The sequence below is a fragment of the Melospiza melodia genome, chromosome 2 (genome assembly GCF_035770615.1).
Source record: "Melospiza melodia melodia isolate bMelMel2 chromosome 2, bMelMel2.pri, whole genome shotgun sequence".
Lineage (NCBI taxonomy): Eukaryota > Metazoa > Chordata > Aves > Passeriformes > Passerellidae > Melospiza > Melospiza melodia.
Window position 1 is genome coordinate 5,703,349 of NC_086195.1, and position 12,410 is coordinate 5,715,758.

Consider the following 12,410-nt stretch of genomic DNA (forward strand, 5'->3'; position numbering starts at 1 on the left):
CTACTGAACAGAGTAGAAAAAATATAAGCCTGATATAACACAGCTGATTCAAAGGATGGCATCCCTGGTGCCTGCACAGAAACTCCTTGCAGCAGTGCTGCACTGCAGTGCCAGCTCTTGGTCTGAGCCCAAGTCCTGCTGCGGGACACGAGCTCCTAATTTCTCCAGAGGGAGTGTTCCCAGCCGAGTTCCACAGATCTCCATGATCTAGTTCAAGCAAGAGCATTTATTCAGACTGAGTTAACTCATTAATTTCAGCTTTAAGATCTTAAAAGCTGTATCCACCATAAAGTAAGTCACACGTTTTTTCCAGGCTCCTCCTGTAGCACGTAAAGTTGTGGCTGCAGCTGTGAATGTGCTGTGCCTGCACACAGGGCACACCAAGGCTGCTCTTGGGAATGCTCTCCAAACAGCCAGAGGACATCTAAGCTGTTGCCATGTCTTACTACATCCTCTTATTCCCTTGGAATGACGAAAGGAGAAACTGGTTTTCTGCAGAGGCCTCCCATTGTCAGGAGATCAACACTTAAAAACTCACCTGGTTTTTATGGAAATCTGGGGGAAAGCCTGTTCTCTTTAGAGTATTCCAGTCTTATCACTGCAATTACAGGCTTTATTCCACAAGTTTTGAGTACAGATTACTGCCACCTGCATGGAAGCCCATCCTTCACCTTATGTAAATGTTGCCTTTGAAAGCTTAATTATGAAAGAGTTGCCAGTACACAGTCGAGAGGCATGAGAAGTGATCTGAACAGGTTAAATGCAGGTGAATGTTATGTTTTGCACACAGTTGTAATATTCATAGCTTGGTAATTGCTGAAGGATGTCAGAGTGAGCTTAATTCCTCTAGCAGTTGTATGTAGGATAGAGTTTTGCCCCTCCAATACACTTACACAATCCTACTGTGCCTAAATAGATACTGAAAGTGTGTTTAAGAGAAGAGATTTGGGAAAGTGCTTGTCTCATTTGATGAGGCAGGACCTCAGTAGCTCAGTGTGTGCAATTATTTGTGCCAGCTGTGAGGAGTGCTCTTACATATTGGGGGATGTTCTGAGTAGTCAGGCAAGGTACTGACCCCACAAACCTATCTGGGCATGCTTCAAATAATGAGATATACTTAATAATTCCATTTAATATGTACAATGTGAAAAAGGTAACAGAAGTTAGAGAACCTGAGTGTTATTTGCTTGAATATTGCCAAACCCCATTTTTATGTATTTGTAATTTGCTATTACAAAGTATTAAAGTGACATTTAATTCACCCTGGCATGTGGCTTTTGCTTTTTTAGAAAGAAAAGCAGCCCTCTCAGCACTGCATTGAAGTGAGTGCACCCATACCAATGGGAGCTCTGAGCACAAAACCTCATCAGCTGTGTAATAATCCTTACAAGATTTGTAGTATGGAGAATTCCCTCAGGAGTGCTGTCCTCCATCCCATGGATTGGATCCTTGTTCTTCTGCAGAACTGATAAGGGACAACATTGTTTGTTTGGACAAAAAGAAACAGAAAGAAAAGGCACCTGTACTTTCTCTTTCTGTTTCGTTTTGTTGGAATTTTTTGTTGTTTGCTTTTGGATCATCATAATTCATCTCAGTTATTTCTTCATTCTTCTTCTCCTGCTGCTCCTGCTTTCCAAATTATCGACTTCTCTCAAGGGTCCTATAATTTTTAGAGCTTTTCTTAAATCTTCATCTCCTGGAGCCATTTCAGCTGTGATATTTTAAAAATTAAGCTTAACCTTTAAAATCTAAGCCATCAGAAGCTGTATCAGAGATGACTGAAGACAAATTGAAAAGCAGGGACCTCTTGACAGTGAGTGGGATCAGAGCTTTCAGTGAGCTGGAAGTCACAAGTTTGATCAGGAGTGATTTCGGGGTTATTTTCTTGTGGGAACGAGGTTTATATGGTCCTGTCATGTAGGCAGAGGTATATCTGAGGGTGTATCCATGTTATTTAATAATGTTTGAATCTACTGCCTTACTCCAGACAGGATTAAATCTGACAGAATAATTTAGTTCCTGTGACTTTCATGAAAATAAGTTGTGGAGCAGGGAGGATGTATCATGTTCTCCCCTAATCATGGAAAATCTGCAGCAGGAACTTTTGGGCATTAGCATGCACTGGCTAAAGAGAAATCTTAAATAAATCACAACTTTGGAAGAGATTTCAGTTAAAACTTGTACCTTACACCCTAAAGTTTAACAAACCATGAGGCCCAGATGTGTGGGGAACCAGGATTTCTTCATTCTGATAACAAGCTTTAATTTCAAGGGAGTTAAACATCTAGTGAAATCACATAAAGAGTAAAAAGCTGAGGAGAGTAATGGATGGAGTAACTTTAACTACAAAGGCAAAAAAAATGGGATTACTGGGGTGAGGGGGAACAGCAGATGAGGAATTTCTACACCTGTTGTGCATGAGGGGGGAGCTAAGGAATAGAAAGTCAGGAAGGGAAGGAAAAGCAAAAGGAAGCAGGAGGAGAAAAGAAAATTCAAGTTGGGAAAGGCATCAAGAAAGGCTTTGAAGATCACTGGGAGGAGAGATTAAACAGAAACTAAATTAGTTTTAATTTAATCTGTTCGCTCTCAGAAGAAATCAGTGAACTCCCATCCAAAGAAGTGCAGGCAAGGCAGAAGGAGAACAAAGGGGTTGCAGGGAGAATCAAATTTGAAGAAGAGGCAGGTCTGGACATGGGAAGCAGTTAATTTTAAGCACTGTTTAGTGAATGTGTCACTAATGAATGTGTCAGGGATAATGAGAGCTGAAACTTGTGGTAGGAGCAGCCAACCTGGCCACAGGAACTGTATGAGAGGCGCAGTTACACAGCACAGGAGCGGAAACAGAGATTCTCCTGTGAATGAGACAAACTAAGAGTTGGTTGAGTTTGTTGGTTTTTTGGGATTTTTTTTTTCCTAATCTTGTTTAAATAAATCATTCCCATTGAGATTGAGCCACAATTTACCCATCTGAGCACCCTGGATTAGCACAGCTCAGTTCCACCCTCTCTGCTTGGTGCAGAAGTTCCCTCTCTGCTCACAAGCACAATGTCCACATGTTTCTGAACGTGCGGGGGGAAATGGCAATGGAAAAGGAGCCCCTGAGAAGGCTCCAGGCAGTCTGGCAAGGGCATGGAGCAACTGTTTTGTCAGTGGACAAATGGTGGCAGTGTGGACAGGGTGACAAGATTCCTGAAGCAACTGTGTTGGCTGGACACAGCAGTGACGTGCAGGCGACTGAGGGCAGACCTGGCTTGCAGGAACATTTAAGTAGCTGTTCCTATTGCCAAACTATTAGCCAGATCTTTAAAAAGTGGCCTAGCCCAGGAAAGTGTTATGTAAAACCAAAAAAACCCAGTTGATTTGCTACTGTTAAACCAGGGAGAGAGACATGGACCATGAACAAATGTAGGGTATTCCCAGTTTAATGGGAACAGGATAATCAAGTGGATTCCCAGTGGCGGCTTTGCAGAGGGAGTACAAGACCTGAAAGCAAAACTGCTTTGGGTTTAAACAGAGCTCCCTAATATGAGATTTGCTTTTTATGTGTCACTTTCTTTCTCCCCTTGTAAACCTCTGCTCTCAAAGCCAGCGAGGTGATGTGGGGATGATCCTTCAGAAGCCTTGAGAATGAGGAACAAGGTGGGGATGACAGATCCATCACCTGTGACATGCATGACTCAAAGGCATCCCAGCCCTTTTGCACAGCAGAGTCTCTTTTTAAATATCCCACCAGCAAAATGGCCAAGCCATAGGGCACCCTCCTGAAAGCACATTCCTGCCATTTGTACAGGAATGGTTTGGGAAAAGGGGGAATATTTAACAGAGGTAACTCATGGGGGAAGAAGCTGTGACAACAGTGGTTCCTCCCAAGCGGAGTTTCCGTAGAAAAAACCCGATGTGTGGTCAGCATCTTTATTTCAGGGCATGGCAGGACCCGAGCAGCGCCCGATCCGCGGGCAGGATCCTGAGGGACAGCGCAGCTCCGCCCGCACTCAGACCCCGCAGTTCGGGGGTTTGGGGAGAACGGGGGGCGCAGCTTTGGGGCTGGAAGGGTCACAAGCCTCAGCCGGGCAGTTTCACCCCACACAGGCCGCAGGAGAAGTTCCTGGGACAGCCTGTGAGGAGCCTCCAGCGCGGCTCCCGCACTCGGGGCTCCCCGGGGGGCGGCTCCCGGGGGCACTCCACAAGGCGCGGGGGCTCGCAGCTCCAACAGCCGAGGCAAGGGTCTCCCCCAAGCCCGGGGAGCAGCGCCCTGAGGAGACCCCAGGGCAAGCACCAAGCGCTGCCCGAGGGAACGCGGCGCAAACCCGACCGCCGCCGTTCCCCTCATGGCGAAGCCACTTGGTACCTCCCTCCTCCCCCCACCCCTAGCAGTGGTTTCACCCCCCCGCCTCACACACGGCGAGGGGCGTGGCCTCACCCTCACGGCTTTCCCCGCCCTCTCATTCATATTCATGAGGGAGAGACGGGCGGCCCCAATGCAGAGGGGCGGTGCACCCAAGCCCCGCCCCCGAGCGATGAATATTGATGAGGCGCGCCGTGGCGTCGGGGGCGGCGCGGGCGGTGATTGGCCGGGCGCGGCGGCGCGCGGTGACGCGCGCGGCGGCGGTGCGGGTCCCGATTGCTGCAGCCGCTTGTCAGTGTGACGAAGATTGGCACCCGAGGTAAGCGCTGTCACTCAAACCCCGCTCCAGCCCCGCCGTCCATCACGGCGCGCCCGCCGCCCGAGCACGGCCGCACCGGGGAAGCGGCAGAGCGGCTGGGGAAGGGGCGAGCGGGGCGGCGGCGGCGGCGAGGGGAGAAAGGGGCACCCGCGCTCCGCCGCCGCTCGCACGGACCGGGGGGTTTAAGGGGCGGTGGCGGGCGCGGGGAGGGGAAGGAGGGGAAAAGCGGGGAGGGGTGTGGGGGGGGGAGCGAAGCGAGGAAGGTTCTGGAACCGCCGCCGTGCGCCCGTTGTGTCCCGGCGGGGGCGCGCGCGGGGAGGGGACGCGGGAGCGCGCGCGGGTCCGCGCGGAGGAGGAGGAGGAGGAAGAGGAGGAGGAAGGAGATGGGGGCGATGGGATGGGGGGGGAAGGAGGCAGAGAGGGAGGGAAGGAGGGAGAGGAGGCGACGCGGTGCTTAAAGGGGCAGCGCCGTGCCGGCCGCTCCTCGGAGGCGGGGGGGAAACGGGGGGCGCTCCGGGGCCGCAGCTGCTGCTCCCCGCTCTGCTCCTCTCCCTGCTGCCATCCCGCTGCCCCGGCACACCTGCCCTGCCCGGGGGGAGCCGGAGGTGTCCCCCCGCTTTGGGGGCTGTCTCCCCGTTTTGGGGGATGTCCCCCCGCTTTGGGGGATGCTCCGCCCGCCTCCCGGTCACAGCGAGCGGGGCCCGGCCGGGTTTGTCCCTCGCTCCCGGCTCCGGTTCGCCGTGACCCCGCGCTCTCCCGGCCGGGCTGCGAGCTGACACCTTCCCCGCAGCCGGGCCCGGGGCTGCCGGGTGTTTACGCGGCCGCAATTGGGAGCTGAGACTTGACACTGGCCAGAGGCCCTGCTGGGGATGTGTGTAAACAATAATAAATCAAGCGCTGGTTTTATCCCCGAGTCTTGCTGAGCCGCGTGTCCCACCTCTCATGGAGCAGCCCTTGGCTTTCCTTCGCTCCCACCACGCCGGAGTTGGTCAATTAACAATATAACAATATGAGTAGTTAGCATATTCTTGTGATAATTCTCTGTATAGCTTATGGCTATTTTTAAAATATATAATTTATTAAATATTTTCTTAAATGGTGATATGTAGTGGAATTTTGTAGACAGGTCGCAGTATTGGTTTATTTTTTTAATCTGCTGCTGCTGAAGTTTTAGTCTCTTTTTGCAGTTTTGTCTGAGTAAATGGTGTGGTTTAGGGAGGGAGAATCCCAGAATTATTTGAATTGGAAGAGACCTAAAAACTCATCTTGTTCCAGCCCCCTGCCATGGGCAGGGACACCTTCCAAAATCCAGGTTGCTCCAAGCCCTAATATCCAACCTGGTGTTGGACACTTCCAGGGATGGGGCAAATAATTTATTAGGGGAGTAAATAATTGGGCAGTAAATAATTTATTCCTAATACAAGACACTATATCTGGTATGGAACCCTTAAAAGTAAATGAATTGCTGGTTTGTTGGCTTTTTTTTTTTTTTCCCACTTGCACTTGAGTGCTGCCAGGCAAGATTCATTTTTTTGTCCTTGCCCCTCTCTGGAATAGGTTGTGAGCATTCCCTTAAACAGATCCCAGGAACAGGGAGCATGGCATTGTGTTCTGGATGTTGGAAAACACTTGGGCCAAAATCCTGTGGAGGAAAGCAAGAGGCTGTAGGTCACTCTCAAAGTATGCTAAATATCTCATTTATTTTTTTTTAAGCTAAAAAAATCCTTTCTTAGTTTTTACAAAAAAGTGCACATTTCGTTAGTTCCTAATTTTATTCTTGAGCGCGCTCTTGCACAAAAATTCATTAATGTAGATATTGTTTGATGAGGAGAATTGTAACAAGTGTGGCTTAGGAAATGCACCCATCCTGCTGTTGTCCATGCTGTGCCCTCACTCACAGGCTGTTTTCCCTGTCCTCTGTGGGGTATAATTGTTCCTGGACTGTGGGGTTACATCCTTTAGCTGTGTCTGTGTGGTGTGAGATGGCTTCTGCAGCTGGATGGAGCCCTGGTCAGCCCCTGTTAGCTCCATGTGTGAATTTTATGGATTACACTCAGCCAGGAAACAAGATGTGATTGTATCAGAAATCCATCCTTACATGGATTTCCAGGCTCTGTCATTGCTACAGTATGAAATGCATTTTGAGTGCATTTTCTGTCAAGTAAAATTGCAGATTTATCCTTTTCTGAGTGTGTAATCACATACAGAATCATTACATTCAAATTTTCAAAAATTTCTGTTGGAAAAAAATCCCCCAAACACTTCACATAACCTATTCAAAATAATTATTTTTCTCACAAATTTTCTACCTTCAGTTTATTTTATGAACTATAGAGTATATTTTTTTTCACTGTCACCACTTGATATATTTTCTTGTCATCTCATAATTAAAGTATCCACAGGAAAACTTCAGTGTGGGTTTTACTGTGTTTTCTTTACATAATCTCCAGTTCAGTGGTGAAAGGCAGAGCTCAGTGTGCTGCAGTCACAGGGTAAAAAGGGAAAATAACAGAGTAAAAAGGGAAAGTCACAGGGTAAAAAGGGAAAGTCTGAGATTTTGGAGGCTCAGATCATTTCTCATTGATCTCCCCAGTGGATTTTGGCCATGCATTTTTTTTAAATGTGTTTTTCTGAAATTTTTTCTTGTTACCATTTCCCATCTGCTGATAGAAAACCCAAGAATTCTTCACATTTTAAGTACATTGTTGTTGTTCTTAGGGTTGGTGGGGATTTTGTTTTGTATTTGGAAATTTCACTTTGGCATGTAAAAAGTCAAGCTGGTATTAAGTACTTAGGGCTTTGATTTGTACTCTTAATACAATTTATAATATTTGGGTTAAATAAAAATAACATTTTAAAGCTAAATCCCTGCAATTTTCCATGATAGGACTGAAAGGAGTTTAGAATGAATTAAATATAAATTTAATTTATTTAATTTATTTTAAGTGCTTTAAGTCTTATAAAATGCCAAGTCTTCTGGAAGCTGTAATTTCTTCTTCAGAATTTTTCAGCTGTATTTTTTCCAGGCTTTCCTGTATTTTTCTATCCTGTAAATGCAGTGCACTAATAAATCCCTAATAATTCTGATTGCTACCACAGCAAGTTTGGGAGCAATTCCATTTCCTGGAAAAGAGGAACTTTGGTGGAATGTTGACCAAGGGTGGCTGATCACAGAGCCACTGGAACTGCCTGTTCTGATGGCCATGGCAATGTCCTGAGAGGAGCAGCCCAAATTGTATTTCAGAATATTATGTCGTGGTCTGGCAGCCAAATGTTGCCTCTGCAAAACTGGCACATATGTGAAAGCTTACAGTAAAGCAGATTAATTTTTTTATTTTGGTCTAAGTAAGACCAAATGCAATTTTTTTGTGTGTGAAATTAAAAATGTTGCAAATGTTACTCGTCTAGCAGCAGCAGCAGCAGCTGGTTACTTCACTTCTCACTTGTTCAAAGAGTCTGTAAGTTTAAAAATGAGAAATCTCAGAGGGGTTTATTTTGCTACAGCTCAGTGCTGTACAAAATGTAAAACAACTTACTGCTCCTCTAAGCAAGAGGATTCCAAGAGCAAGGGGAAAAGCTGCTGATGGAGTTCTTTCATTTGCTTACTTGGGGCCAGATGTTGCCAGAATCTTTTACCCAGACCATTTTAGATGTGCCCAAGGGAGTTGAACAGTGAATTTTTCACACTTGTGGCAGGTTCTTCACTTTGCTCACTGTGAGGTGGTTTCGTGCCAGAGCTGTGGGACATGGGATTCACCAGGTAGATCAGGGGTGGGGTGAAAAATAAAATAATGACACTGTGGATCTGGAAATGGCAGTTTTGTTGTTATGGCACATTTTTATCAAGCTGCTGAGGGGCAGTAACTTGGTTCTCCTGCCAGCACTGAGGGGATCCCACATCATGTGTGGCACTGGAAGGCAAATGTGGGTGCTAGAAATGGAAATAAAACTCAGATATTGTGCTGGCACGGTTGGTTCTCATCCTCCACAGGAACACAGTGTTTGGGGTTTGATGTGGCAGCTGCTCCAGGCCGTGCTGTTCTCATTTTTTAGTACCTTGGTGTACCAGAGAGGCATTTGCTGTTAAACCTGAGGGCTGTTTAAGTACACAGAGAGTCAAAAGGTGATTTTTGAGAATGGGAGCTCAGTGTGATGATCACAGACTGTCCCTCACCCTGCTGTGCCCAGGGATCTGCAGCTCTCCTTGCAGCTGAGGGGAAATTCAAGCAAAAAGTAGAATATGGCAGCTAACTTCTGGTGTACTGTAAGAGGGATCCATTTCTTCTAAACCTCCAAATTCCAATTTTTATTTTATTGGTGAGGTTTTGGAATTGCTTGTGTTTTTTCTTGATGGCAGAAGAAGCTAGGAAGTGTGGCAGTACTTCACATCCTGCTTGGCTTTTTATGAGTTACACAGCAAACAGAGCAAAGGGAAAAGGATATTATCATACTTGCTGAAAAATAAAGTCCAAGCCTTTTATATTCCAAGGAAACAGAGGCAATTAAAGAACAGAAATTGGATCATTACATGTTTTTGACACGCCTAGAGAACAGGGGAATGAAAATGTGTGTGCTGTGTTGTATGATTTTGTAACTAAAGAACTTCTGGGTCTGTGATCACCTTATTTATGTTTTCTAGCCCATTTTTATGTGGTCTAGACCATGATAGTAGTAATACTAGAAGGAAGATTACCTGGTAATAATAATAATAACAACAATAATAACAATAATAGGTTTTGGTTTTTGGTTTTTTTTTTTGTTTGTTTGTTTTTTTTGTTTTTTTTTTTGAGGTGTTGGTTTCAGTAGCTTAATTCTTAGTCCTACTGAAATTTGCCACAATGAATATCTTTGAGCAGGGTTGTTCTGCCAACTTAAAAATGACTCAGCATCTTGAGAATGACTCTAAGTAAATATGTTCATTTATAAGAAAGGCAGGATTCTTCTTATTTAAGAGCATATCAGCAGCTGAGTTGTGGATTTTAGTGTTGCAGAGGGGAAAGGATTATAAGCATTCACATGGAGCATTTGGCTGCTCATTGAGAACCTCCAACAGGCCAAAACCTCTTGTAAAACCTGCTTTAGATGGTACTGGGCAAATATTTATTACCTAAATTACCTGAATATTCTGTGAGTGTCCTCCAGTCTGTTGGTCCTTGCATGTCACCTGCCTGTGCAGGCATCACCTGGGCCAAGCAGTTCAGCATGATGCAGCTCACAGCAGCAGGTGATGGGTAAGTTTAACCCTAAATTGTGTTTTTTTTACCCCAGAACACTTAGGCAGCAGTCATAACTCCTGGGAGGATGGACATTTGTGTTTGGGAGAGGTGGGAAGCAAGAGTGGAGCAGGAAAGGAAGAGTTTTTATTTCATCCTCACTTTAAAAAGAAAATAACAGTTCATTTTAACACCTAAACTCAGTAGCAAAACAAAGCTAATTGTTCAGGTTTGGGCAAATGTTGGAGTCAGAACAGGGAAGATTCTGGAAAAGTTTGTGATGGATTGGAATTGGATTTCACAGAGCGTTGCCGGGCCAGGATTTTCTGTCACTTTCAGGTTTTTTGTGTCATTTTCAGGTCCAAGTTAATGCTTGATTCATTAATGGGGTTGTTATTCCAGAAATCATTAAAGATATAAAAAATTAAATAATTGGTAAGGGAACATCTTGATCTTTATGAATTGTTTAAATGCCAAAAATGTGTAGAGGGCATTTTCTTATCCATTCAACATCCAAAGTCTATTTTAAATGCATTTATTATTTAAATAAAAACTCCAGGAATTCACCTCTTCATAGAATAATTGGAAACTTTTATGGTTTTATAATAAAAAGGTTGGAAAACATAACATATGCTTACACAAAGTGCTCACATTGTGAAGTATTCAATAGCAATAAAGGCAGAGAGACTGGTGGTTATTCTGTGTCTTCCTTATGAAACCACAAAATATAAACACAAAACAAGATTCATTTCACTCATAGTTTATTGGGTGCTGATGCAAATCATGATTAAAATAGGATTTCCTGTTGCTTTGGATTAATTTGCCTGGAAGGAGATGGTTGCATGAGTGTCTCCAAAATTAGGAAATTTGGGATGTGCTCATGTGGAAACTCCAAAGGCTTCAGTGGCAGAGGGATGGATTTGTGTCTGAGGCATAAGCAACTCTTGTTTATCCATGTGGGGAATGCCAGAGAAATGGTGAGAGTGGTGGAGTTCTCACCTTTTTTTTTTTTTTCCTGTTTATTGAGTTGTTTTTGTCTTTTTAAAATGAAATTTGCTTTGAAAGTAATTAAATATCAGTAAGCAGGAGCTGTACAGGATCAGTTCCAGCTGTGGAAGTGCTGATACACATCCTCTGGGATGTAAGGAGTGTTTGGAATCTTTCCAATGCCACCCTCCTGTCACAAGAGCAGCAGGGCAGGTGTGACACCATCTTCCTGATTTTTGGGTCCAACATGTTCTGAAAGCACATTGGGTGAAAACTGAGGGCAAAACTCCTTCTCTGTCCTGTAACAATAAATATGTGTGAGGATTCATGATGTGAGTGTGAGGATTCTCATGCTGGACCCATAAAGTCCTTCTGTTTGTAGTGTTAATAATACAGGGGGGAAAAAAGGAATCTTCTTTTATTATGTGAATATTGATGGTGCACGAGAGTGATGAGAAATATTTTTGCTCCCTCGTACCCTAATCCCTCAAGAGTCTTGGAACAATTAAAGAGGGAGGTTTCCTTTCCCCCAAGTTTTGTTATTCTCTTGCCAAAATTGCTGTTTAGTCCCCTAAATTCCTTACTATTACTTTATGGGGCTAATAAAGCAGGGTCAAATTACAGTGTGAATTGGGTGGGAGAAATGAGATGCTGCAGGAAGTTCCTTGAATTTGAGGATCTTTCCATAGTCAGAACAATGAGGATTCCATTTTGCAGAAGGTAGGAGAGCAACCTGAGGATTTCCTTCCAGAATTCCAAGAGCTACCTGGGGGCAGGATACCTGCATACATCATTTTATGACTGGACTGGGTAGAATTCCTCATCTTTCTCATCCTTGTGTAAAATGACTGTGGTGAATTGGTGATGACATGGAATCAGGAATGTGAGCCATGATTTTGCACCTTTCCCTATAAATATGCTGGTGTACCCACCAAGGATGTGTGCAGAATCAGGAGCTGGAGTTCTTCACTCCAAGATCCCCTCAGTTTTATTTTTGTTGTTGTGCCTGGAGAAATCCCTATCATCTGTGCATCCTTAATATTCATTTTATCAGTTAACAGCATATGCCATTTTTGCTTATAATGTGTCACTTTTATTTTTTTAATTTGGTACTTGCAAATAGGAGAATTTATAGGATTAAACGTACCAAAAGCAGAGTTTAAACAAAGAGTGAGTTGCTAAAAGAGCACAAATCTTGCAATGAGGTGGTTTGTTGTTGGTCATGCTGTGTGACAGTGTGTGCTGGTGCTTGGGAGGTGGCCTGTGGTGTGAATAATTTGTATGGATTGTTAAGATCTGAGATGGAGGGATGTGAAAAGAGGATGCTAGGAAAGATTAATGGGACAACAGAGCAGTGGATGCACTGTTGGAGAGGCCTTGCTGAATAAAGTCACTGTTATAGCATCTCTGTTCAAAATTCTACATGTAAGGAAAGGTTGATGGTAGCTTGGGGTGTAGCCTGTATTTCTGCAGAAATTCGACTTTAGTTATGGATTTTAATTTATTTTTAATTTTCCATTTCTTAAAAGTATAATTTGCATTCATT

The 12,410-nt window shown here is 44.5% G+C and overlaps 1 protein-coding gene across 3 annotated transcripts in view; it reads left to right on the forward strand.

The window, feature by feature from the left end:
• Positions 1-4,582: 4,582 nt before the first annotated feature.
• The window catches only part of PKNOX1 (PBX/knotted 1 homeobox 1), a 37,859-nt gene continuing 30,031 nt past the window's right edge, over positions 4,583-12,410 (forward strand). Inside the window, exon 1 of one of the 3 annotated variants that reach the window (XM_063181410.1) lies at positions 4,583-4,664. The gene's annotated coding sequence lies outside the window, so the exon portion shown is untranslated. Of the gene's footprint in view, positions 4,665-5,225; positions 6,329-9,447; positions 9,896-12,410 lie in introns of those variants that run through there. The other 2 variants (XM_063181419.1, XM_063181423.1) reach the window with 2 other exon arrangements.